The sequence below is a fragment of the Rousettus aegyptiacus genome, unplaced genomic scaffold (genome assembly GCF_014176215.1).
Source record: "Rousettus aegyptiacus isolate mRouAeg1 unplaced genomic scaffold, mRouAeg1.p scaffold_m13_p_14, whole genome shotgun sequence".
NCBI lineage: Eukaryota > Metazoa > Chordata > Mammalia > Chiroptera > Pteropodidae > Rousettus > Rousettus aegyptiacus.
In genome coordinates, this window is record NW_023416289.1 from 56,540,011 (window position 1) to 56,567,432 (window position 27,422).

Sequence of the window (27,422 nt, forward strand, 5' to 3'; positions counted from 1 at the left end):
CTGGCACATGAGATGTCTGTGACGAGTTTTCCCAGGGTGTGTTTAATTCATGGACCATCACAAGTTCATATCAATGCTTTCATTTCTCATGCACAGTTGTTCAGATTGTGGACAGCCTAGACTTCTATATGCAACTACCCTGATTAAGTAATCGTTGATTCTTTAGACTCCAAATTTGGCCCTTCCTGTTGTGGAGTTACCTATCTATTCTCATGTTCTCAGTCATCCTTTGGAGTCTAGATATTGACTTTACTGCAATCTATGAACAATTGCAATACCTCTAATGTCACACACAAGACCTTTGCTAGATCTTCAGAGAGTTCCAAAAGGCATAAGAGGTAGGTCTTATTCTCACGGTAGTTAAAATTTACGTAGAGAAATGAGACTGACAAACTTGAATTATCCACTAACAGTATGGAGCGTAAATGTTTAAAAAAATAGCAAGAAGAAAATATGGCTAAATGATTAAAGAAGATTCATGCAAAAGTAAAATTTGAATTCAGTTTTGAAGAAAGAGTAGTCATTACCATGCGAAGAGAAAAGTGACTGGCATTTTTAGTGTATTTTATAAAGAGCATGCCAAGCCATAAAGCAGGTTTAAGTGGAGTTGCAGTAGAAAACAGAATTTATGCATCAGAGTCGTGGGAGGTATGGGTTCGCAATAGTCTGGGACCGCTGGTCAAAGATTCTCAATGTCAATCTGGTGTAAGGATGATGGAAAGCAATCTCACAAATCATTACTCCTACAGGATGGATTGGAAAGGGAAGAGAGTTAAGAAGCTTTCATTATACTCCAGGCATAATGTCATAAGATCTGAGTTAAGTCAAAGGCAAAAGAAACTGTGGGTATGTGAGAAAACATCAATGATAAAATGAAAAGGCCTTGGCAACTGGTAGGGTTTGTTTGGGCTTTAGAAAGAGGAAAATGAGTTGCTGGTGGTGCCTGTGAGGTTTCCAGCCCGGAGGACTGAACAGCTCTCTGTGTTCTTCCTAGAGTTGGTTCACCTGGAGCCGGGGAAGAGAGCGAGGTGCCGGGTCAGTAAAGACAATAAAAAATTTAAGGAGAAACATATGCCAGGTCATTATTTTAGACAAGGGACTGTGTCTTGTGAGACCTCTCACCTTTCTAGAAAAGAGGGTTTAGGAAGTTGTTTGAATAAGGTAATATTTGAAAGCAAAGAAGATCTTCGAGAATGTGTGTAGACTACCTGTTTTGGGACATCCCCTTTATCTAACCAATCTAACCAGGTGTGTGTGTGTGTGTGTGTGTGTGTGTGTGTGTGTGTGTGTGTTGATATTTTTATTTCCATGAGATGTATCCCTTAAAGAGACAAAACCAATGAATCTTGTACTCTGCCTCCACCCCCATCAAAAGCAATACTGAGGAAAACGCAGCTCGCACAACCCAAGGCTCTGACTTTCCCAGCTTCCAAATGACCCCAGGAGCCAGGCTTGGCATTGCTCATTGGTGGTCAGGCGTCAGGAAGGTGATGAGTCAAGCTCCTCTGGAGTTAGCCAGGTGCCAGTTCTAACCCAGACAGAAGCTCGTCTGATTCTCTTTAGTATTTATCCAAGGTGCTATTGGAGGTTACATAAGGGGAAAAAATCAATACGCATATATCGTTTTGCCTTATTCAGAATGAAGAAGGACAACCTTTATTTTTCCTAATTTGTCTGAGGAGACTGATGACCAAAAAAAAGCAAGTGGCCATGTTCTCTAAGCAAAGAAAAATTAATTTAGAAATATTTAGATAGTACGCATTCTGCCATACTATCTTTCAGACAACATTGCAAATATTATCTAAGAAAAAAAATCATAATCGATGTGTTAATCCTAGCTGTTCCCCCGAACACGTCCGACTGCTATGTGGCAGGTAGTGCCAAGTGATCCTGATCCCCAGCAGGGAATTCATGCCTCTTATTTTAAAATATTTGGAAGTGTTACGGTGGAATCCTGAGACTCGGTAGAGATGGCCATCCGTACTGACCGTCCCATTCGCTTTGGACAGTGGGAATATGTAGTGGTCCCTTCCACTCAGTCCAGGTGACTTCCTCCAGAGGAAGGTGGTGTAGGACCCATAAAATACTTTTATCGCTTTGCAACCAAAATGCAAATTCCCTTAAATGTGTGTGTATGGATGGACTTAGCTGGATGGACTTCTGTCTGAGAAAGTGTGGTCTTGTTCCTTAACAGTCCTCTACTTGGTTAAAGCGATTTATCTTTTATTTATTTATTTATTTATTTATTTATTTATTTATTTATTTATTTATTTATTTATTTTTTGCTATTACTGCACGCAGTGGTTCATTCCTGCCATTTCCATTCTTCGGCAACCTTAAACAACCTGACCACCACTAACATTTTAAGCATCTTTTGATGCTCCTCTGACCACTGCCACCAAAGAATGGATACATGTGCTGTGTAGATCAGCATTTCCTCTCGACTGCGTAACAGAAGCCTCCCTGAGAGGTTGATAAGCAAACAGACATCAACGAGAGAATGGCAGTGAGCTCCCCAGAGAGACCGAACGGAAGTCATACTTCCCAAGTCAGGAAAAGAAAGGCAGGACGTGGGCGATTCAGAGAAAGGTGCAGTGTTCCGGGACAGACAGGAAGCCCTGACATATGGCAACTGAATCAAAGGGGACCGTCGTGTCCCTGTTCAATTGTTCGAGTCACAGAGTCTACAATCCTTAAGCAGGGTGGTACTTTGACCATAACTTAAGTGAAATCAAAAGCAATGGTTGATGGTGATGTCGGTGAATGAAAGAGAGTCACAGAAGGAAGGAGAGTTCACTGTTGAATGAATACGAATTGTTAATCTGGCTTTGATTTTAGTTGAGGGTCATAGATAAGAAGATAGATGGCCTGAAAAGGGATGGGTTTTTTAAGCGATTAATTTCCATGAGGATTCTGAATCTTCACAGGTCCTGTGCTTTAAAGTGGAAGCTAGACCAACTCCAATTAAGAGCTAGAGAAGTGGTACTTGGAGGAATGAAAAAATGGTTATAAAAACATCGAGTAAACTTTACATCATGATCTAGACAATAATGGTAACTATTCCACTGGAAAGTTCCAAGTTGGGGTCGCCAGACTCCGAGTTTGATGTATTTTTATACTGTCGCAAAGGAACTTATTTAAATAAATGAATGAATGAATGAATGAATGAATGAAATCCTTTACTAGAAGAGAGGCAAGAAAGAGAGTGCGGACCCAGGATTCCTACGGCATGTCAGTTTAAGCCTGCTTTCCCTGGTCAGTTTCTGGCCATCATGCAGGGGTCACCTCTCTCTTCCCCCATCTCCCAAAGTCACTCAGGTGACCTCTGTCCCTTGGAGCAAATAGATGCCCCCCCACCCTCACTACTTCTGTCCCAGCACACGGCCCACTACGCTTCCCTTAGGTCAAAGACACACTTGACATCTTGGAAATTTCCTATCGGTGTTTTCACAGTCCTCAAAGAGGGAGGAACGTAGCAGCGAGAGACAAACTCGGGTGTGTGTTGGACTACGTAGGCACCTCGAGCTTTTAGGAAAATGGAAAGCACACCCTACACTCTGCGTTCTTATTAAAACAGCAATAACAAAAATCGACACGCTCAGCACACTGCCCCCAAAAGAACGTTTTCCCTTTCCTGACATTTGTATCCCTCTTTGAGATTGATTTCATTTTCAGTGATTTCTTGGGTGAGTAAAATAACATTTCACTTGAGAGTTAAAAGGGGTCAGTTTGGGTCCTGTCAGGGTAGGTCGGCTCTTTCTTGCTGATCTGGAGTCGGCGCAGGTGTATCTAAGTGCTACTTCCACCACCCAGCACACCATGAAATATGCTTTCCGCTACAATGATATTGCTGGCGGTGCAGAAAACAAATGGACTGGGTCAGAAACAGCCTGACTCCGCCTTTAAATGGGATATTCTGAACAGAAGTGGCTTGGGAGAGCACGTTCCAAAATTTTCTTCGATTGAGATTTGATTGGAATTTTCATTTCCATCGACAGAAGCTATTCATTAACTTCGTTCCTCCTCAGAACGGCCTCATGAGTGAGTTCTGTATCGTAAGCCCCAACGAACTGATGAGGAAACAGGTTCAGAAGCTTGAAAGCTTTGCCCCAGGTCTCGAGCTAGTGACTGGCAAAGTTGGGACACGCGCCACGAGTGTGGAAACCTCGAGTTTTTGTTTCTCTTGCGCTGCTGCTCTGACCTCATTTTATCTGAAACTATATCAGTCAGGATTTGGGTTCAGCTGCATCCAATAGATAATCCAGATAATCAAGAGGTCAGACAAGATAGAGATAGATGTTCTTCTCACATGATAATACATTTAGAGCTAACTGGTCTAGAGTTGGTGGAGGTAAGTGCAGTTGGGTTTTTCACTGTGATCAGGCACATGAAGGCAGCTGTCTTTCCAGCCATCATGGCTGCAACCCAGGAGCAGAGAAGAGTTGGAAACAAGAGGAAGAGTGGAACGTATATTAGGAAAACAAAACTTCTCCAGAAATGACCAGCAATGTGTTTCGTGTGATCACCACTAGTGGTCTAGCATCCCTAGAAATGTAATGTTTATCTGATTACATGACCGTCCTCTCAACATAACAGAGAGGCTGTCAGTCAGGAGGAAGGGGGAATGGACTTTGTATAAGCATCCAGCGGTACCTGACCCCCTAAGACATCTGTGTCTCCACTTCAACGTTAATCAGATCTTTCCTTTGGGGCATTTTTGTCCCAATGGCATACTCCTGTTCTCTATCATATGTTTATCAATGGAGAGCTTCTACATGTTGACTGATAGTCGCTTTTGCTGACTCTTCACCTATATTATAGCATCTATCTATATTAAGATCGCACCAGATGGAGGCTTAAATTCAAGGTGTACCTGCTCTAAAGTGTTCATGTCCCTCTAGTTTATATAGGTTCTCACTGGGTAAAGTTACCAAAAATATTTTCCAGGGGAGTAAGAGGGAAAAAGTTAAGAATACATAATTTAATTATTTTTAAGTAATGAAAAAAGGCAACTGAAACAGACAATATTACAGGACATCTAATACTTAAACCAATCAAGAAATGTTTTTACAGTTGGAAGATGACCTATCGCTGTGGGTATTTGTTTCTCTTGAGTGTAACTCATTGGAACTGCTGATTCACACTGCCCGCCCTCCCTCTTGGCCGCAGAAAGTAAATGCCTTCTGACTCACAATCTCAGCCTCGGAGAAGAGATTTATAATGGAAAAGCTTTATAACGTATCTCTAGCCCCCTTTGACCTCATCCTCCTCCCTCCAAATCCCTTCTGGACTATGGGGTGTTGCAAGGGACTTGCTGTTCTCAGATCCTGCAGAGACAGTGAAGATGTTTATAAGGTATTAGGCTGTAACCTTCCCAGCCATCTAACTGGCTAATTGATCCCAGATTTTGATGAACGTGTGCTAGAGAATACGAGCCATCCGGAAGATGGGTCCATCATGTAACACAGGATAAGGTGGGGACTCGAGGAAGAGGAGGTGGCAGCAATGACTGAGAAGGAATGACTGGTCAGTGGGGCTGAGAAGAAGTCAGGGCAGTGCGATGGCTCCAAGCCCGGGCCAGGAACCGGAATGGAGGACTCCACCATGCTGACCGCTCCCACATCTAGGTCAGGTGGTATGAGGAGACTAATTACGTTTGAAAATGAGCATGTCGTGTTTGGTAGAGATTTAGAGAAAGGGTCCACTTAAAGGAGGGCTCTTGATGGATGACTGGTCATTTTTCGAAAGGCTTCTTGCTGAAGAAAAGGAGAAAAAGATGGTGGGAACTTGGGAGGTCAGCAAGGTTGGTGGGATGGGCTGTTGATATGGTGCCATCTTGGGTACAGTTTTGGCCTGTGCAGAGCAGGTCTCCATCCTCCTCCTCTTCCGCCACCACACGGAACCATGAGATTCGGGGTCTATTTGTTATCGCAGCATAGCTGAGCCAGTCCTGACTAACGCACTTGACCCTCCGCAGCAAGCGTCTTGCCTGCTTCTCCAGGCTCCTTCGGTGCCGTTCTCGTCTTGTTTCTTCTATCTCCGGCACACACGCGTTGTTCAGCTTCTCAAACACAGCACTTTTTTCTATTTGGGACTTTTGCGGATGTCGGGCCTCCGTCGAGGCCACTCTTCCTTGTACTCTTTCCTGCCTCCGTCTCCAGGTCTCAGATCATACACACTGATTGCTAAGGGAGCTCGTCCCTTGTTCTCCGTTCCGAACCATATGTTTTTATTGATTTTCTCTCGTAGAACTCTATTCATTTCCTTAATGGCATCTCGTTCGGTATTTAATTGTAGGTTTATTTGTACAGCACCTTCCTTCGCACACTCTCTGTATGTGCAAAGAGAGGAGCTATTTCGTTCGTTACTAGTTACACGACGCAAGATAGAAATTCAGCACATGCATTTATCAATTAATGTTTACTCGTTGTTGAATGAATGAACTGCTCATGTTGAAATCTTGCATGTGTTATGCCCTAGATGAAACTTTTGGTATGCATTCTTTTGTGAAATGTGAAAAGCATGATGATAGTCATTCGAATTAGTTAGTAGAGTCTCCTAAAACTTTCCTTGGCATCTTAAAATTGTCCTCACTAATTATTATAATAATTAGACTCTACAGTCCTGAAGACATGCCTAGTAGTGTTCTGTCAGTAGGTGAATGGATGATAAAAATAGCTTAATCCTATAGAGTTTTCCCTGAAAATAGAAAGGCAAATATACACATATATAGTACATACTTATGTAATATGTAAATTATTCTTAAATACAAATATATTTTACTGTTGATTACATAGTCATTATTTTATCTTTCATATCATGAACAATTTGAAGTCAAATTTTTTTTTATTTTCTTCATAACCTTGGAAATGTCCAGCATACTGTTCATCACAAATAGATGCTCAATATGTTTAATGAAAAATAAACAAAGGACTAAATGCATTAATTTTCGCCTGATTAATAATAATTATAACACTGGATGGTGAAGAAATAGTGACGAGAATTGAATTCTAGAACCTCATTTTCTTTAAGAAAAAAAGCTCAACTACAGGTTCCTGGTAGAAGAAGATGATTTAATGGGTAAAAACGTCATGAGAGAGTAAGAGGTTTCTGAGACCCTGAATTGAGTCCAGACAACATAAATAACAGTGAAATGATAATACAGTGCATGACCTGTGTCCTGTTCTTATTACGGCTCCGGAGAGCCCATGGCTGGATTTACAGGGCACTGATTCCCAGCCAAACGTAGACTTCTTCACAATTAGTTCCAGTTTTGAAATCCGGTAATTATATCGTTCCTTTAAACATGGAAGATGAAGCTGTTTAATCAGAAACCCACTGCATGTTCAAAATACATGTAAGAGCTATTTTTTTTTCCAATGCAAGATCAGTTGCTTCTCTTAAAATGGGGGAAAAAATAAAAAGGTGTACTCAGTGAGACCATCCTGATGTAAAACTGAAGGATTTATTAGGAGAGGTGTTCAACAGGGGGCCATTCCGGCTTTCGGTCCTTGAAGAATGAAGGAAAAAGAGGCACATGATGAACAAAAGAGAGAGAGAAGAGGTCATGAGAGAGAGAGTCAAATCCCGATTTTGAAATAGAAGTTTAATTAACACATGCAGGACTGAAGAGAAAACCCGACGCCCCAAATTCTCCAGAGGTTAAAAAGAGGGCTTCTGAGAGAGAGAGAGAGAGAGAGAGAGAGAGAGAGAGAGAGAGAGAGAGAGAGATTGAGTGTATGTGTGTGTGTGTGTGTGTGAGAGAGAGAGAGGAGAGAGAGAGAGAGTGTGTGTGCGTGTGCGTGTGCGTGTGCGTGTGTAATAGTGGCTCTCAGGTTGAACACAGCAAACTCCATCTCTCGCTAAGTCGAAACCTCACACTCAGGTCTCCTCCCCGCGGCTGGCACTGATGGATGTGTGTCACAGCGAAGAGCTAAAATTGTTTCTCATTGTCAGCTCCACTCCTGTCAAGTGTGGGGACACGTGGAAGTGCAGAACTGAGCGCGTCTGAGAACAGAGGCCCCCAGAGCCGGGAAGGAATCGGGGTGCTGGGCGGAGGGAAGCGCTGGGGCCCTTTGCTGGCAGCCTGACGGCTCGCTGTGAGCAAAACAGCTTTAAAGCCCCACCTCCCGCTGTTAACTATCCTGGTCCCTGACCTCGATCCCACTCCGGTGGGGGGACCGTCGGCAGTGACAGGGACTCGGCTCCCCTTCGGGGCCCGCTCTCTTCAAGGGTACTGCTTCCTTGTGCCTTAAACCTCCGACCCGTTCCAGCTTTGAATTCATTATTCACCAATTTTCCTAGTCCGTGTAAAAAAATATAAAATGGTAGGGTTGCTGCTCAAATATAAGGGGGTAGAGGGTAGGAAGCGTGGCATTCTGAAAAAAAGGACAACCCTGTCAAAACATGACAGCAGATCCAATGCCTGTTTTACACTCTTCATAGAAAATGCCAAATCCTGCAAATAGTAACCACACGCACGCTGGCTCCGCAGACGCAATGTTCGGCTCCGAAACGGGACGTCCTCTGCGCGTATCATCGGCGGCGGAAATGCCACCGTGGCCTCCAGGCTTAACCCTGTGGGCTCTCGACGGCTGGGAATGTCACACGGGCAGAGCTCACGCGCGCACCTGGCAGGCGGCCCTGGTCCACGCGGAACGGCGATGCGTGTCGCAGATCTGTTCCCGGGCCGCTTTCGTGCACAGGCACGGGATCAGCACATCTGGATCTTGCTCGCTTTGCTGGAGCAGAGGGGACAGCTTGGTGGGCGGTGGGGGGTGGCTATAGCAGGAGGGGGTGGCCCCGTTTAGACTCCTGGGAGCTCGGCACCCAAGGCAGGGGTTTCAAGAGCATTTCTGCCCTGGCTGGTGCTGCGGCTGGGCCCTGCTTTCGCCTTGCCCGGGAATGCTTCTAGCACCTTCCACATGATCACTGGCTCTAACGGGGCCTCCTGTCTGTCTTCTCCTCCACGACAAATGGTCTCCGTCGTGGCTGCAGTCCATCTCTTTCTGTCCGGGAAGCCTCAGCCGCGGGAGTTCATCCTCATCTCCCAGGTCTAACTGGCTTCTCCCGCCTTGGCCAGCAGGTGCTCTGTTGTTTGACAATGATTTCAAAATGTCTGTACTGAGCCTCATGATGGGGGAAAAACAAACAAACAAAAACAAAAAACAACACAAAACAAACAAACAAACAAACAAACCCATCCCATAAAGTGTAAGGAAACTTCTCTATCCTCCCATTCAGACCTGAGTGCGGGGCCAGGCATATGTCCCAGGAAAATAGCATCTGCCTCCCAGCCAAAGGGGAGACAATAAATGGCAGAAGCCTCTGCCCACAGCCTTCGCGACGCAGCTGATCCTCGCTAATGGCAATAAATAAATGACGGAAGTTTTAGGCACCAGTCTAGTGAATCGGCGGTTAAGCCTCGGGCTTTTATCTCTCTGACCCCTGTTTGAACTCAACCTTGGTTCCTAAGTGCAGGGCAGACAAAGTGGGGTGGGAGGAAGGCTTCTTATCGACACGAACACCCCTTCCAGCTCAACATAAAGAAATATGATGCCGTGTGCGCGCCTGTGACTCAGGGGGCCAGGGCGGGGGTGGGGAGGGCTTCGTAGGAACAAAGTGAGAAAAAGAACAAAATACCAGCTATTTTTTTTTTTCTCAACGTCTCGCCCATGGCTCGAAAATTTCATAGAGAACATATTAATTCATTCCCCCAGCCTTTGTGGTCGGGGGCTGGGGCGGGGCTGTCAGTTGTGTTTGCACACTGCCGAGGACACAAGTTCAGAAGGACAAACTGTTCCAGGAATTTGGGAACGGATAACCTTCATGCCGACACTAGCCATGCCCAATATTTATTAAGTCGTAAATATGCCCATCGCGGTGTTAAAACACTTCACACGCATTATTTCCCTTAATCTGCACAATTACTCCATGGGGCAGGTACTATCACGCTTTCCGGCTTTATCTAAGGTCACGTGCCTGGAAAATGGTGCAGCCAAGATGAAGAGCTTGATCTGTCCAACCTTAAACGTTATCTCGCCTCTTTGAAAGACAGCTCGGCACATACAGCCTACTGCTCCAATGCAGGACCACACACTCCCCGGGCCAAACTCCGTACGTGAACTCTGGCCAACTCCAGATGTGTTTGTGAGGACAGTTGGCCCGACTCTTTGAGATTAAGCTCCATGTAGTTCATTTCCTCATCCGAAAGAGGAACATAATCATAATGATCTCCGATGTCCTTTGGTAGAGGTGGTTTTTGAAATGGTTTGCCGAATGAATGAGGGTCATCCGAGGGTACCATGCCTTCCAGCAAGATGCTCAAGCTCATTGTCAGAGCAGTACTGTCAATGTTGTCGGCAACGCGCTGAGTTTTAGAGAAGCTCTAGTTAGGAACCTGTTGCTGTTCTAGGTAGGAACAAGGCAGAGGGTGGGATTTCGTGTAGCCCTGTGGTGGTGGCCGTGCTACATGACCAAGAAAGTTCGGTCATGTGGGTACTTCCTTGCCTGGTGAGAAGGTCTAGCCCTGTGTGGCCCCGATCGGCTTTTCACCTACCCTCGTTCGAACTCAACTCTGTGACCCCTAATCGTGGCCCCCGTTCTAACTTCCTAGGTCGCTGCTCTTTTCTCTTACCCGAAGGTCCATGTCTGATCTTCCTCTAGATTTGGGTCAAGACACATGTCATCCCTTTGCTCGAGTGACTGCAGCATCCACAAAGCAGAAAGCACTTGGGCTTAAAGGCAACCACACTTGGGTTTAAATACTCAAATCTCATCTTGTGTTTGGGTCCCATGCCAAATTCTCTAACATCATAAAATTTCAATTCCGCCACCTCACAATGGCACAGCCATGTTAAACTTACATGAGATGACACATACAAATCTTCCAGTAGGTGTTCTATAAATATGGCTTCCTTTCTCTTTGTACACAGAGCTTACCAATGCACGTTCGGTCTCTATAGCCTTTCTAAAATAGATACAATTTTTTTTTATCTTCTATACTATTAAGAGCATAAATTATTAAATTAGGCATTTCATACTTTATTAATGAATGACATAGAAGAATTAACTAATAAATCCCTTCACAAATACACACATAGTTTTAAATGGTGTACCAGTATGTAACCTCTACGGGGGACAGGCTAAAAGGCTGAAAATTTTTTTTTTTTTTTAGGAACGTTTCTTCACATTTCTTCTTTTTTCTGTCGTAACAATAATATGATTAATTAGCGTGGAATTTAAAAAAAAAGTTTCAGTGCACAATAAAAGTGAGATAAGTTCAGTGGGAATGAAGCAGGGTCCAGACGTGTGAAAGTATTTTTTGAATGGTTTAAACCCCACCTCACCTCATGGTGGATATTTGTCGTGGAGAATTGATTTGAATCAGTTAGCGAAGGGTTTAAAGGGAAGTCAAAGCAGCAGAACCGTATTCGAGATGGAAACTCAAGTTTGCCACCCGGACGAGCTTAGAGAACTTTAATTCTGGATCTTTTTCTAGACTCTAGAAAAACAAAGGTAAATGTAATTTAGTATGGGTGAGACTATAAATGTCTAATAACTTGATTACGGGCATTTTTATTTCATCTCTTAAATGAATATCTAAGCAGAGATTTTTAGATTTTTACTTTGAACGCACTCTCCCATTTTCTTAGCAACATTTTTCCGTGTTTCCTTGAAAAGTCATTTAAGAGTACTTTAAGTAACATTTTAAAGCCTCCCCTCCATTTCTAAGAAAGAACAGGCAGAGTGAATGCAATCAGCATTAACACGATGGCTAGGTGGAGGGCCAGGGGAGGGAGGGAGGGAGCAATTGGGGAGATCATTTTATGAATTATATAGATGTCTAACCAATGTACTGTATACTCGAAGCCAATTTAAATAAGTAAATTGTAAAACTTCGTTGCTGAGGAGGAGAGAGGTTGCTTTGTGGCTCTGGTCAAAACTGGAGATTATGTTTAACTGCAAAATGCAAAAGGGAGGGTTCGGTCTAAACTGGGTGCAGCCGCGCCGGTGGCCACATTCGAGGAGTGGCTCCTTTGCCGCACCCATAAGGCAGCAGCAGGTCCAGCTACAGAACAGGTTTTTTGAAGCCCTTTAGCCATTTGCAGCTAGTGAATCAAGAGATATGGAGTGGTGGCAACAGGCCCTTGCCAACACTGTCACACAGCATGGGACATTTTCCTGAGCCCTGACTGGCCTCAGCTAAGAGGACAGGAGTGTGTGGGGGGGGGGGGGGGCATGGTTACAGAACATGCTAGGGCTCCAGACCCTTCTCCCCTTTAGCTTGTGCCAAAGTCCTTCCCAGAATCCCTATTCTAGGAAAGCAAAATTTATCCTCGCGCAGCCTTAAAATGCTGACATTCCATGTTTACACGGATTGTTTACACAGAAAATTAATCAGTTACGGTTTTAAATTTTAATTAAAGAATGTTTTCCGGTGTTATTGCAAAACAGACAAAAGCCCATAAAACGTGTATTTGACGGCTGTTGCGTGTTGTGTTTGGATGGGGGCGCAGTCTCGAGATCAATCATGCGTGGTATTTTTGTGAACTTTTCTTCTAACAGCACAACCTTCACATAAATCAGGTTCATTAAAAAATATCCATCAGAATAAAAGTCATTCTGAGAAACTACTGGCTGGAATTTCCTTTCCACTCAGCACTGAACTCCTTTCTACTCGCTCTGCAAATAATACTATGGGAAGAAAATAAACAAACACTCAATTGTGCAATAGGCTGCTATTTGGCAGTGATCTCAAAGTAACTTTATAGGAAGTTACACATTTTATTCACATTTTGGTCAAGAAAGAATTATCGGTTCAATGAACATTGGTAAAAATATTTTGGTTCCAGATGGTGCTGAAAGCTATGCATATTTTTAGGATTTCGCTGGTAGTTTTCCATCTCTGTTTCTTCTTTACCTTGCTTTATTTCTCTGATTATACAAGAAATATGTGATCCTTATATAAAAAAAGAAGAAAAGATGTGCATAAAGTAACAAGTTTTAATATTCTCTCTTAATAACAATTGTTAAGACATTTCTCTATCCTTTCAATGCATGTGCTAAAATTATTTATATATTTCTTTGCACAAAATCCTCAGAAAGTGCCAAATAGCACATCAGGTGTGCATAATCCCTGCCCATTGAGAACTCAAAATCTAGTGCTAAAACCACTGATAAGAATAGTTACTATGACGATGCCTCAAATTAAGAGTAAATATACTAGCAAATAGCATTTGCAGTATCTTGAAAGTAAATAGATTTATTGTAGAATATTACCACTATTAGAATCAAAAATAAAATATGCTATTGCATATTGCTTTATATTGCTTAATAACTTCGTTTTTCACTTCACAGTGTATACCGAGCTCTTCCTAGATCAGTGTATGTTGTGGAACATCCTTATTTTTAACCACATTAGCTGAATCCCCTAGTCATGGCCATTCCAATTATGTATTCTTAAAACTACACTTTAGTGAACTTCTTTATATATTTTGGATATTTTTTAAAAATTTTATTACTTATGTAAGATCTGCAGGATAAATTTTTAGAACTGGTAAGTCAAAAACCATTTTATCATATTTATTTACATTTTTGACAAAGCGATATGTGCACATGCTTTTATAAATCAAAAAACACTGAATGGCAAAAAGTAAAAAAATAGTAGTTTCTTGATTCACTTCTCATTACCTCCGCCCCTCTTCCCAGAAGCAGCCGCCCTCACATTTTTCTCTTTCCTCTAGATTTACCTACACGTTACTAAATGTTAGGCTTATACTGCTATTTTTTTCCAAACACCAAAAATAGATGAAATTGCATCATAGACCGCTGGTTCCCATCAGTCAGTTTTACAAATCACCAGCCAGTGACCTACATCCTCACTCCCCCCTAATTGACACCTCTCAGACTATTTCGAAACAAATCCTAGACATTGTGTTATTTCAACCATAAGTATTTCAATAAGTATATTTAACAGATAAGGGTGGTTTTAACATAACCGTTACACAGTTATCGTGGCTAAAGTAATTTTAAACACAATACCTTACTATTCTCAAATATACAGGCAGCGTTCAAATTTATAATTATTTTATGAAAATCATGTCAAAAATGTTTAGCTATTTTTTAAAAAATGAAAATCCCAATAATGTAATGCATTGAAAATAGTCACTGCCTGTCCCTCTCTCTTTGCCTTTTTTTCACCCATGAAATTTGAGGAAGGCATCACTACTATATTTTTCTGATTAAATACTTGTCATAGAGTTTAGCATATTACTTTGTTCTGTGTATATCCTGTAAATTGGTTAGATTTGGAGTATTGGCCAAGTTCAAGTTCCTTCCTTCCTTCCTTCCTTCCTTCCTTCCTTCCTTCCTTCCTTCCTTCCTTCCTTTTTTTCTTACTTCTCCTCTTCCCATCCCTTCCCTTCCCTTCCCTTCCCTCCCTCTCTCTCTGTCAACACTTTCATAATAGATTTTTCATTGTGCCATCAGAAACCACATACAATCCAATTATCTATCATCTTGTAGTGTTAACAGCCAAAGATGCTTAATACATAGTCTCGTAGGTTCATCAGTGGAAATATTCTGCCATTTTCTTCTTCACTTATTAGTTGGAATGCCTCCACAAATAATTATTTCTCCTTATCTCATATCGGGTTATCTTGGTGCTATAGATTTTATAGGAGAGGCTATATAAACGCTTAATTCATTCCTGTCACTAACCAGTCTTCAAAAAATGAGATGGCTGTCCAGTATATTGCAATGATAACTTCATGTAGCATCATTATGAAGTCAAAAATTCCAACATATTTCATGTGTTTACATTTATTGTAGTTATTCTTAATGAGTCACATCTCTTCGTCTTTTGCAAAAGGAATCTTTGCGCATTGGCTCCTGAGTTACTTGGACATAACTCTGGTTGTCTTCAATAGTTTCTTTGTCCTCTAGAGTGTCGAGATGTCCTAGGATGGTCTTGTGTATTGCCTGTCACTGTTGTGGAATCAGTCATTCCTTCAAGGAGAACTGGTTCCTCTGAGTAAATAACTACAGTTAAAAAAGATAATTTGGGGGCTAGGAGTGCTCATTGCTCCTGGATCGATGAATGTTTCTATGCCTTTTCAGTGACAAAGTGTGTTTTTTAAGATTAAAACGCACATGAGTTTATACTAATATTGCCTATTCAAATTCAGACAATATCGTTTTTAGTTAACCTCTTGTATTTTCTTTCCGCATATTGAGAATTCTGATTTTCAAGATCACTTAGGACGATAGGACTAAGATATCACTTACTTATTTACTTTATACCCCATTACTACTAGACCTGTCTCAGAACACCAATGTCAACGTGAGCACCGAAAAATGATTAGTAGCAAAGTCAAACTTTTTAAATGTAATTTTCATGCAGTTTTTGTCCTTAAGTGATATCCCATTGGTATGTGCAAAATTATTGTGTTTTGGGGTTACTACATATCCAGTAGCATGTTTTAAGCCTCTTTTTAAAAGATCTTCATATTTATTAATCTAATAATTATACTTCCAAAACTTTACTCAAAAACCCACACTAAAAACTATTTTCAACACATATTTCCTATTTAAGAGAGAAGAATTAGATGCAACATAATTATCCAAAAAATATGAAAGTGGTTAATTAAATTGTGATAATTTATCCCTTAGAATGATATGTGTCTGTTAAAAATATGTGGGGACAGATCACCATTAGAACTAAATTTAAAAGAAAAGGAAGAAAAACCAATTTCAAAGGAAGATTGAATTTAAAAACACAAGAACAAATAACCACAACAGATAATGCCTTAAGGATAGAAATGTCACCTTTAAAAATATCTCAAGGATCTAAACTAAATTCACTTTGAAACTTTATTACAGGACATGCATGAGCATGTCAAGTCCTCAATTAATAGATGAAATAGTCTCTCTTTTTTCAGTCTTAAGTGTCTTCCAAAGCGTTTCATAGGCATGCAGAATAGTTGGTCGATATTTTGGGGAGTATCCATGAAAGTAATTGAGCGTGCCGGCAAAGAGTATTTTTTGCACTAATTAAATATTCCAAACTTCTATCAAGATTATTGTCACCTATTTAATGGCTCATTGAGTTTACAGGCTGTGCAAGTTCCCTTTCATCAGTAGAGTTAGGACGGCCATTCCCGAGGTGACAAATTAGGAAGCAGGCTCAAAAGATGAAAGAGCATCAGAAGATTTGCACATTTCAAATTTCTGACATGGACAATTCTGTCTGTTGATGAGATGAAGAGTCTGATGAGCCTGGAAGATTCGTTTTCTTCAAAGAGTCCACTTCCCCTTTTTTTACACAATCCAGGGCATTAAAAGGTGATCCTATGCGGCTATGTCAGCGCTCCTGAATGACACGTATGCAGAAAAACACCTCTGATACAGATGCGAAACCTTATCTTCCATAGAAGGTCTTATCACCACCTGTGGTTACAATGGTTGGAACGCGAGATTTTATATATCAACTCCATCGTTTCAAAATGCAGCCCATCCACATGTAGGCCCAGAACGTGGCTCTTCACAGCTGTGACCACAGAGGTACATTGAATGACACTTCTAGATTGATAGAAATGGCCGAGGCAGCTGAGTGACCGATTCACTTGATTCTGTTCCACCAACTGGGTTGGTCATTGGATGGCATTGGCCAGGAGGCATTATTATCATAGGGACACAGTGAGTTATAATTTTTTAGAGGATGCAAACTGTGCATTGAAAGCTATACCGTTTCAGATCGCCCAAATAGTATTCTGCCACCGAAGTGACGATAGATTTTTCGATCAACTTTATACGAAGAATGTAGTGATTTCAGAGAGATAAAGGTACTATCTGGGTTCTCTCATCTGCATCAGTAAGGCCTCTTCAGTTCAAACGGCAGAAAGCGACCCTGATTAAATTAAGCGGAAGAGAAGTTCATGAAAGGTCACGTTTGGGATAATATGAGAATTGAACAAGAGACAAAAAACACAGGGTGCCTCCGACCTAATGAGTACTGTACCCTGGGTTATTGGTACTAGATTGGGCTGGGCTAGTTTCTTAGAATTTGTTTTCAGTTTCTGAGTATGTGTGTTTAAGGCTGAGCATCTCTATTAGTACTGCTACTACTACTACAACAAATAATAATAACAATATTGGTGTATAACACATAACGAGATCCTACTGTATTGTAGTAAGCATTCTATGTGCTCATACTAGCATAGGAATGAGTACTAGGCATGTCTCTATTTAATATGGGAGGACACTGTGGCGTGGAGAGATTGATCTTCCATAAAATCCCATGGTTGGCAGGTGGCAGAATCAGAAACAACATCTATAGAAAGTCAAAGCTATATTCTTAACTTCTAACCTAAGTAACTCATCAAGTCAACTTAAAATAATGGTGTCTCTGCTTGGTTAGTATCATTTAAGAAAATGTAGTTAGTAGGAGAAATAGATTTAAATTTTTGTTTTCCTCCTTACCATTTCACTTTTTCTTGAGGCCTCCTATAAGCCTATGTGAATATACACTTATTAAACACCTAATATACATGGTTTTCAATATCCACATAAATGATGCCACACACAGGCTACCAAGGAAAACAAGGAATTGATGATAAGGAAAAGAGGAGAATTAGTCTAAGACATTTTTTCAAAGGATTAGTGAAACTCAGCTAAGGCTATGTAATATACTAGTTGCATGTTGAAAGAAACAGAAGGCTGTATGAAAATTGTAAACACAGTTTTAGAAGTGAAAGACCTCTGAAACGCATCCAGCTGTTGAAATGGGAAACACAGATTCTGTAATAACTGCAAATTTTGGAAAGAAAAAATAGTGAAGAGAGAGAAATTGACAGTGGTGAACCTGCTGTCAGACTCCTGACCAAAATCAGGTGCACAAGACTTCGGCTGAAAGAATGCTGAGATTAGTAAATGGTGTTGAAAGTTATTGGAAGCAACAGGACTTCTTCCCTGGACTAATTACAAATCAATCTTCTATTATTTATATTTAGCTTCTGATACAGATAGAAAGTGAAGGCATAAAATGTTTCTCACTGTAAATCATTCTTCTATTTCTAGCAGAAAACCTGGGGGTTCAGATTTCTGGATAGGCAGAAGTATTAATATAGTGACTTCCTCTAAGGGACGATATATAGAAAACCTTTCTGTGTGTTTGTTTTTGTCTTTTTGTTTTCCTTATAGACCAGTCAGTGGAATAAGATGTGACCCATAAGAAGCATATAAGCAAATATATTCATCATATTGGATTTTAAATATTGTTTCTATTCATCACTGACAGCCCCAAATCAAGACAGCAGAGGCTCAACTCCAAAATAAAAGTTATTTACACTCCCCTCTCTCACAATTAATACATACCTTCTATTTACATAAAATGCAAAGCGGAATCATTTAAATGAGGGAAGAAGTAGAACTGTTAAAAATAATGTTTTGAAAAGTTTTCAGGGAAGTGGTCACAGCCTCTTGGGGACACTTTGAACCAGAGCTCGAATCCACGAGAGCATCCTCACCTCACACAGACTCCCAATCAGGCGCTCTTTGTTCTGCGTCTCTTATTTTAATGAGAAGCGTGTTTCCAATACCTGCACACATCCTTCTATTCATATGCAAATTGAATTAAAGCTGTTATTCTTTCTTGCCCACAATCCGCTTTTAAAGTAATAATAAAATTTGCGAGAGAGCGCCATGAGCCGTGGGGGGTTGCTGGACCCTGGGGGGTTCTGGCTTTTTCTCAAGCCCATGGTGGCCAACTTTCAGGAGAAGCCATGTCTCTCTCTCTCCCCCCAGGGGCCTATTTAAACATTAAGGGGTTATCACTGGACCTCTTATAGGCTTTAGACATTTCCACTGATATGACATTTGGGTTCCAATGGCAGTTTTATGACTCTCTTTATAGCTGTGATCGCACTGGAGGTGTGCAGATGGCCCCATTGCCTGCCAGGACGAGGAAGGTTGTTGGGCAGAGCAGAGGACAGGGAGCCACACACCCTGGTTCTTCTCCTGGCTTTGCCGGTGACGTGCCGGATGCCTGGAGTGAGTCACCTAAGAGTACAGGGGTCTCTCTTTCTTCTGCATGCAGATTAATTGCCTGTGGCAAATGCTGCATGCAAATTTCAAGGGCAATTGAGTCCTGTGTGCTTTCTACTCCCTCCTCTTATTTTGAATCTTCTCTCTCTCTCTCTCTCTCTCTCTCTCTCTCTCTCTCTCTCTCTCTCTCTCTCTCACAACATGAGTTCCTAACTTAACGTGCACGTAAGTTGTGTGTACCCCAAGATAAGTGGGGTACCTCAACCGCACTTTAAAACCATCAATTATACACACATCCATGATGCCCGATGTCTTCGGGGATAAACCCAATTCTTCTAAGGAGTCATTTTCTATGGATGCTGCTTCCTATTTTTGCAAGAGTGCTGTGGTTATTAGTTTAAACCAAGCAGGACATTTCATTCTCATGTGCCTTGGTTTCTCAGTCTATTAAAGATAAAGAAATATAGCACATTTATGGCATGTCTCAATTTGTAAAGAAGGACAAGGCTTAATGCAATTTTAAATTTATAGAGACTATCTACGGCTCTTACATACAAAGTGCCCCACATTGCACTCACCGTTAAAAATGGCAGCTGTTAAGTGTGTTTATTAAAGAAGTTGAATATACTCATTTCTTTCAATGAGGGCAGTTTGGCTCAAGAGGTCCGTCTGGGATGAGACGATTGCAGATTTAAATTCTAGTTTTGTCAACAACTCTGATTTTGAGAAAGCCACTCTCCCCTGAGCCTTAGGTTCCTCTTCCATCAATGATGGGAAGGTGAAAAAGAAAAAAAAAAAAAAAAAGGAGAAAAGGAAAAACAAAACATAACAAAACAGCAGCAACAACTCATTTTGTAAGACTCGTAAGACAGTTGTACAGATGAAATTCTACAATACCATTAGGAGCCCAGAAGACAGTGACGGTCATTATTCACGACTTCTCAAAGGTTCTCTTTCATTTCGGGAAGACCATGTGCTTCGGACCATTTAGAATCCTATTGAACAAATCCTGAAAGCGTTCGGGGAAATTAACTGGGCCAGCCGATGCCAGGTGGGCCGATAACATAAACGTATGTATTTCAACTTCTCGACGATATTGCGGGACTCGTGCGGGCAGATAAGGTGGTCGCCATGCTCTTGCCCTATTCCCCAGCCCCGTCGCCCGACATAAAGCCACAAAGGTAGAGCACACAGTCTTTCCACCAAGAGTGGCACAGATCCTTCCATCAGTGCAATGTGGAGTCCATCTGTCCATGGGCTCATCTGCCCCGTCTCCAGCTTCCCCTTTGATATCCTTGATATATCACTCACATAGTGTAAAATTTAACAAGTGATGCTAGAGATAATGAAACCCACCACTGTTATTTCTGTTCGAACGCCGTGACCCAGTGTGGCAAAAGCGCCAAACAGTCTGGGGGCCGGCTCCTGTGTGCGGGGTTTTCGTTTCGCATATTTTACTGTCAGTTTCTTGACATTTTTGTCAGCTTAGAACTGGAGGGCATAGGTGCTGGAGGCAGGTCTCGCCACATTTCTATTCTCCGTTGCATTTTCAGAGGCCGTGAAGAAATAAAAGTGGGGGGTGGGTGGATGGTGGGGGGGGGGGGGCTGAGCAAGTACCAGGAAGAGAGGTGATGGTGTCAAAGGCCACGCAGCGTGCAGGGGCGGCTCTGGAAGTCAGCCGTCTCTCCCGCAGCTGGTGCTCACCCTGCAGGGGATTCTAGGCTGCCCCTAACCCTCCCCCCCACAACTCCCACCCCCACAAAAATCCAGGCGCAGACGCTGAGGTCTCCTCATTTCATCATCACGCAAGGCAGGAAGAAGGCAAGCGTTTTCATTTGTTTGCAGTATGATTTTTTTTTTTTTTCCTGACAAACTGCAAAAGAAAGTGTCTGCACAAACGAGCTATGGCTTGTCCGGTGACATTACCCCTGATTCTGGTCACCCTGATACTTCTCTGCCCTTTAGAACTAGAAGCTGTAGTATTGTTCTTTTTAATTCATGGAAGAAATGTAGAGTGGCGTTTAAGAAGTGTTAATGAAGGAAGTAACTTTTTCACCACCGGCTAGCTTTTGTAAACAAAGGAGAAAAAATGAAGGCTATCATGGGCATCTATTCAATTTTTACCCACAGTAGCACTTAAATAACAACAATAAGAATAACAATAATAACAAAAACTATATTATATATAGTTCAGAACCAATGGCCCAAGGAATGCCTGGTAAAATTTATTTAATTTCTCTAAGACTATAATTCCCAAATTGTTAATAAAGGAGAAAAATATTATTAAGTAAGTTTGGGTAATACACATTCTCAAATTTAATCTAAAACAGAGCCCTTTTTTTCCCCATCAGAACATATATTAATATGGAAGGGGGTGTAGTGACCCAGGGCCAACAGTACTTAGTTCTAGTAGCCAGTTTAGGATTTCACTTTTGTGAACATGTTAATTCTAGGTTTTATTTAGTGCACTACTTGCATTCGTGGCAAAGGAAGTCCACGTATTTGACAATTTAGAGAAAGCCAAAAGTTGTTTCAAACTATTTCCAAAGTATGCTCTTGTTCTCCTGGATATTAGAAGAAGAACAAAACATTTATTAAAACTTTAAAAATAGAAAGATGAGTTTAAAAATGAAACAGTTCTTAATAGCCACACTCGTTTGGTTACATATCATCTATGGCTGCTTAGGTTAAGTAGTTGTAGTAGATACCATATAATCTGCGAGGCTTAAAATATTTGCCATCTGGTCCTTTATTGAAAAAGTTTGCTGACTTCTGCTTTATATCATTTGTTTCCTTCCACTATATTTTTAATAGTTACTTCTACATTAAAAAAAATCATTTTTATTCTTAATTTTGCAACTGACCTCATTACTAAATTCTGAATTATTTATAGTAATTTCTGATGATTCTCCTGAAATTTTTAGATGTTTACAATATCATATAAAATCATGATACTTTTATATTCATATTCCCATTATATGTATCTGCTATTTCTTTCATTTGTCCAGTTCTACTGACATATGAATATATAATATTTATGTATTTTCTTTATGTATATAAATTTACATATTAATTTCTTTAGATATAATACTACATAATTTGGTTCTATTTAATTAAAATAAATTTTAATCAAAAATGGATGTTTAATGTAGTCAAATGTTTTCCCACATCCACTGCGATATTCATAAATAATGCTCTCCTTTGACCTTTGGAGATGTCGCATTTTATATTTTGAATTCATAGGGATGAACCTCACTTGGTTAGAATATTTAATTCTTTAATACCCAGCTGAATTTTATTTGCTAGTTATTTATTAAAGTTTTACATCAGTACTCAAAAGTAAAATGTATTTCAATTTCTCTAGTGCTGTATAAGCTTAGGGTGTTATCCTAGGTCTATAAAAATAATTTGGATATTTTCCTTTTTTCCCACGCCTTTGGTCAGTTAAGAGCATCAGAACTGTTTTTTCCTTGAATGGTTAAAGAATGTTCTATGATTTCATTTGGTCATGGGGATTTAATGGGCAATATTACTTTAAAATATCTATCAATTTTCTTCATCACTAATAGACGAAATGCTCTGAATTTTTAGAGAGAAATGTGGGATCATATTTTTATTAAAAATAACATTTTTTCACTATCCATTTCATTTAGAAACTCAATTTTATGTGTAGAAGATTTGCAAAACACAGATTTTTTTCAGATCTTTAAGGATTTACAAAATTTACTTTTTATGTATCCTCGACAATGTTACTTGACATACTTCAGGAAAATAAGAGTGAATATTAATGAATGAGGAGAGCGTGTGATAAAAGAAGTAGTAGCAGCATCTCAGGAGAAGTTTCTGGACATAATTTCCTGAATCATAGCTGCCTAAAAAAGCGACTGACTAAAAAATAAAATATGAAATTAGTGGGTCCCTAGATAAAGAAAAGAATGAAATCTAGGTAATAGGTAGAAAGGATACAAAAATGGAAGTTAAAGAGGCACCCTTCCCAAAAATAAAACAAAAGGACAGTCAGAGACTTAAAAGTAACAAGGTCGTACAAAGAATATCTTGGGACGATTGCGAAGCAAACCATAAAATGGCACGATTATGAGGATTTTGCATAGCAGGAGTTTAAGCAGAGAGAATACTATCAGCCTCGAAATGGGGGGCATCATGCGCTTGTGTGGGCATCGTGAAAATGAGCCCGTAGGAAAGAAAATGTAACGGTAGCATCCTGTTGGTTCTGCAGTGGACGACATTTCTATATTGTAATGTGTTAGGTTTTCAAATGTTAGAATCAGCCTATAGACAACACTCGAAAGGTGTGGAGAGCAGGGAGGACGTTGGGGAAGAATGCAGGAAGGAAAGATTGGAGCAGCAGAATCCCTCTTACATGGAGAGAAGCAAAGAGATGCCTTAACGAATAACAGAACATGAACGAGACTGTTCAGGAACACCACTTAAAATGATAAAATAACCAACAAAGGGACTAAAAACGGCATTTTGATCTACCTGTCAAATGTTGATGGGGTATGGAAGGGAGATATTTTAAGCAAGTTTCCTTTCCTTTCCTTTCCTTTCCTTTCCTTTCCTTTCCTTTCCTTTCCTTTCCTTTCCTTTCCTTTCCTTTCCTTTCCTTTCCTTTCCTTTCCTTTCCTTGTGAGAGTCAACCATTAATGTCTAAGATTGGTGAGCCACATATTTCTATGACCATCCATCAGAGCTGGGGCTAGAGGGCACTGGAAGAGCTAAGAATAGATAAGGATTAATAATACGGTTGCCTTTGGAAAGGACTGGATTCAGTGGGAGAAATTACTTCGGAAGAAAGTAGGACCCCTTCCGGTTTAGTGGATTTTTTTTTTCCCCTACCAGGTCCATGTTCTGCTGTTGTAATAGTGTGTATAATTATGATGATAAGTGAAATTCATCTATAGATAACTGAACTTTTAGAACTGTTTCCTCAAGAACAATTATATTAATGGGGACAGTTCTTTGGAACCTGAAAAATGTTCAGATTATCCTAAAGACAATCTTCGTTTTAAAAATCTGCAATCTATCACCCAGGCTTCTAAGTCCTATTGGTGTTACCCCTGTAAAATTATTTTTCTCATTTGTATTTTGGCTTAATGAGCTCAATTTTATTCAAAGGATCTGAAAACACATTTAGTAAACTTATAGTGAACTTATTGACTGTACCTTGGCCCATATCATTTTGTGCTGTGTGAAATGAGTCAGGTGAGTCATCATAAAAGTTCTGGAATATTCCACTTCTCTTGAGGAACTGGTATCATATTCCTTATTTACAAAGAAAAAATCATTTGTCCCAGTGATTTCCAGAACGGGCTGGGTATCAGGTTCACTTGGGGAGCTTAGGAAAAGTACAGACGTGTCAGGTTCCGTTCTGGAGATGTTGGCTGAGCAAATCTGGGGAGCAGTCCAAGAATCTCATTTTTGAACAGTTCCATAGGATTCTGAGGCACAGGCATGTGGGAACCCCCTGACTGCCCTGCTCTTATCTCCTTTTTCCCCGGCAAGCTCATGGCCAAATTAACTCTTTAATAGACATGTGAGATTCCACAACCTCCATATCTTTCCCCCTTGAACTTGGTCTTTCAATTTCACTTGGATAATGTCCTGGTCCTGATTTTTTTAAAAAAATGAATACAGAAATAAATGCATAAAATTCATAGACTTTCCAAACAAGTGGTTTAGGTGGAATTTGTTTTCAGGCTACTTGTGTGATCCAAGAAAATTTGCTCTGCTAAAGCTGGTAGCTGCCTGGGAAGTGGGGATTTAGCCCGTGTAAACCCATTTTACAGGTTTTGCCGGGGCCGTCAAGGAGGACCACGGTTATACGCAGCATGTGAGCATGACCTTGCCAACCAAGCAATATGTATTTACCTTGCATACACCTTGCAAAGAACAGAATTTTCAATCACATGAAGAGGCAAAGTTCAAGAGATGCTCGGCGAGAATCCCACTGTGGGTAAGTGAGAAACAGCACTCTGGGTTATACGGTGTGACAGGCGGTGCTGAGGAAAAGTCGCACTTTGGCCTTTTCTTTGACATCGAGAGTGTCCGTGTTGTCTGCTTTTGTTATCGCGGCCAGTTTCAAAAGTCTAGATGCCGAGAGGGTGCATGTCATCACACTATCATGTCAGAGGGCCTCTCGGAAGCAAGCTCGCAAAACCGTTTGAGAAGTAACCGGGAAGAGATGTGGCCGACACCGCTGGCCCTGTTCTCAGAATTTTTTTCCTCCTTGATCTTCAAAGCCCCTTTCCTTTTAATTAGCATGTTTACAAGGTATAAGGGGGCACAGAGCTGGTTATCAAGAATTCACCTTGATGTAGGGTCGTCTAACCCACAAAGGTCATTCCTTCTTTCTCTCTTAAGAGGCGTTGGAGGCAGGAGGCAGGGAGGGGGTGGCAAGGAGACTTTCAAGTCGGCAAAAGAAAGCTGCGTGGCAGGCAGGCTCAGACAAGTGAGCGATTCCGGAGGCACCGACCTTCCAGTGGACATCACATGGGGGCGGCTGAGCCTGAACGATGACCCGGGCCTTCTGTAGCCCATTAGTCCCAAGGCCCCCGGGCAGGTGTCTTCTGAAGTATGAAGACAAAAATTAAGCATGAAAAGTTTGTTGTATGTCTTACTTGTGTTGTGGCTCTAGCCGAGACAAAGTGAGTTTTGTGGAGTCCTAACCTCTGTCCCTAGCGAGCTTGGAATTGGATATTAAAGAAGAAAAACAAAGAGATATTTGTCTTAAAGCTTAGAGCGCTGAACAAAGCAGAGTGTAGAAGTTAACCCTTCTCGTGTGTTTCCAGAAAGCTCCTGCTATGCTTTTTACATATACCACGCACTCACAGAAAACACAGAAAAAACATAATGTCCGTGCTCACGTGTATAGAGGGATATTGACTCGAGGTGTCATACACTTAAGTTATTAAAAAAAAGAATGTCGAAGTTCACGGATTGGCCACTTCAATGGGAAATGCTTTCTTTCTGTATAGATCAAGGTAATAAGATGCAGATTTTTAAAAAAAAATATGACACTATTTATTGTAAGATGGCATTTATTTCTCTCTCTTCCCAGTGCGTGTAGGCGAGGGGCCTGGTGCCCCTTTCCTAAGTTATATAATTAGCAAAATTGCCAGCGGTGGGAGAATTCTGGAGAGGTTTGTTCACTTAGGAAGATTTCTAAAATTGTTACATTTTAAAACTTGAAATAACATCTCTTTACCCCCATTTCTTTCCATATATGCCCAAATAGGGGGAAAAAAAAAACCAAAGTAGTTCAAAGTCATCTCTAATATTTGGAATTCTAGAAGCTAAGACGCTCTCAGAGAATTTAGATAAAGCGTATATTCTGTTCCTCTCATTTCCCTGAGCGTGGTCCCTGGCAGCATCAGAGTGGGATCTACGTGCCAAACGCAGCTCAAACCCATCTCATCCTCATTCAGTGGGGGTGGGGGGTGGGGGGTGGGGGGGACCAGCATTTTCAGAAACCGACACTTCTCACAAAAGAATAAGCCGGACGTGGATGTGTGTGTGTGTTTTAGTTTTCACATCTATGGGAAAAATCAGCTCTTAATAATAATAATGATAATATAATAATAATGCAGTTTTACTGTCTTAATTTGCCCTAGGTGGAAATTATCTTCTCCGCCCATAAGGAGATATTTTTTTAGCAACTTGCGACAATGCCATAAATGCAGTTTTTCTGTCATTGCAATGCTTCCCCATTCCTCACTTGAAAAGCCTAAAGCTTAAATCTTTCTGGGAATGTCTCCCCCCCCCCCCGCCCAAAAAAAAAAAAAAAAAGCACCTTGTTCCTCCCCCCAGTTAGCCACAGGGACATTACAGATGATTAAATGAAGGTCATATGTGATGGTGAGATATGACATGTACGGCCCTTTCGAACTTTCCCCCGCAGCACCGTTAGGTCGCAGGAGACTATCCGAGCAAAGGACTCTGAGCACAGCCATCTTTCCTTTTCGTTCCGCCACCTTCTCAGTGGGGAGAAGTCCAGGGTGGTGATGGACGTGCGTCCACCATGCGCCGGCCGCAGGTTTCAGCGGTCGCCACCCAAACAGGTGGCTGGCTCTTCCTCTGACCAGTGGGAGCTGAGAGGTCACTGACGGCCACGGTCTCTAGCAGTTCTGAGATGCTTTGTCTGTGGCCATTAACCAGGCCTTGGCTCGGCAGTGACAGCACCCCGTTTTCGACCATTCCCCCTGTGCCCGGCAGGGGACTCAGAGCTCGCCTGCATTTTCTGTGTGATCTTTTCAATGACGTGTCATAGTCATAGGGAAAAAATGGCGATTACTCTCTGTAGGTGAGAAACCACAGATAAATGCGGATGACCACCCTGCTTTGTATGTTATTGAAAAGAT

General features: G+C 41.2%; 1 protein-coding gene across 3 annotated transcripts in view; it reads left to right on the forward strand.

The window, feature by feature from the left end:
• The window catches only part of LOC107509365, a 951,183-nt gene that overhangs the window by 299,854 nt on the left and 623,907 nt on the right, over positions 1–27,422 (forward strand). The window contains exon 4 of one of the 3 annotated variants that reach the window (XM_036232014.1): positions 24,852–25,018. The exons of 1 other annotated variant lie outside the window; for it this stretch is intronic. The gene's annotated coding sequence lies outside the window, so the exon portion shown is untranslated. Of the gene's footprint in view, positions 1–24,844; positions 25,019–27,422 lie in introns of those variants that run through there. One more of the 3 variants, XM_036232010.1, reaches the window with a different exon arrangement.